At 42.0% G+C, this 936-nt stretch overlaps 1 non-coding gene across 1 annotated transcript; it reads right to left on the bottom strand.

The window, feature by feature from the left end:
* Positions 1 to 606: 606 nt before the first annotated feature.
* On the bottom strand, positions 607 to 712 carry LOC132600960 (small nucleolar RNA R71). The gene has a single exon (XR_009567414.1). It is a non-coding gene; the product is annotated as a small nucleolar RNA R71 (small nucleolar RNA).
* Positions 713 to 936: the final 224 nt, after the last annotated feature.

Raw genomic sequence — 936 nt, 5'->3', positions numbered from 1 at the left:
AACGTCCGCATTACACCATTAAGAGGTGTAATTTGAGCGTATCAAATTTTGGCGCCGTTGCCGGGGAATACGGTTTTGAAATTACTAAATAGTGTTTGCTTTGATTAAAGTCTTTTGCTTATTCCATCACACCTTGTTTGCTACTTTGTGTAAATAAGGTGAACATGAATCGACATCAGCAAAATCAACGTGCTGCAAACCAGGGAAATCTGGTGAACAATCAGGCGAATGAATCAGATGATGAGAATATTTTCGCTGAACTTGTTCCAGAGGAGGACTATGCATCTCCTATTGTTCAGCCTCGAGTTGGAGCTGCTACTGTGAGAATTGATTCCTCTCTATACCAGTTGTTGAAACTTGAGGGATACTTTCGGAATTCTACCGAGAATGACCCTCAACGTCATTTGCAGAATTTTGTGGATGTGTGTGCTAATCACATCCAGAACAATGTTCCACAAGATGCTATTCGGTTGAGGTTATTCAAATATTCCTTAGCGGGAGAGGCAAGAACATGGTTTGAGAAGCTGCCACGAAATTCGATTACTTCATGGGCAGAAATGGTAGCTGCTTTTCTCACAAAGTGGTACCCCCCTAGCAAAAAGGCTGAAATTCGTGACAAGATATATGAATTTAAGCAGCGACCGGGGGAACAACTATATGAAGCGTGGGAGAGATTCAAAGAGTATTTGCAGAGGAGCCCAAATCATGGTTTTCCGGAAAATATATTGATGGAGAAGTTCTATCGAGGGTTAGATCCAGTGACACAGTCAGTAGCTAACAATGCAGCTGATGGGTGTTTTATGAACAAGACCTTTCAACGAGTGACCACCATACTTAACAAGCTGACAACTCATAATCAGGCTTGGCACTCGAACAATGCTGATGTGGTACCATATGGTAATGCCATGCTCCAGAATATAGTGAAAGAGAATCAGG

Source organism: Lycium barbarum, chromosome 6, assembly GCF_019175385.1.
Source record: "Lycium barbarum isolate Lr01 chromosome 6, ASM1917538v2, whole genome shotgun sequence".
Taxonomy (NCBI): Eukaryota; Viridiplantae; Streptophyta; class Magnoliopsida; order Solanales; family Solanaceae; genus Lycium; species Lycium barbarum.
Note: the sequence above shows the minus strand (reverse complement) of the source record. Positions and strands in the feature narration are given on the sequence as shown.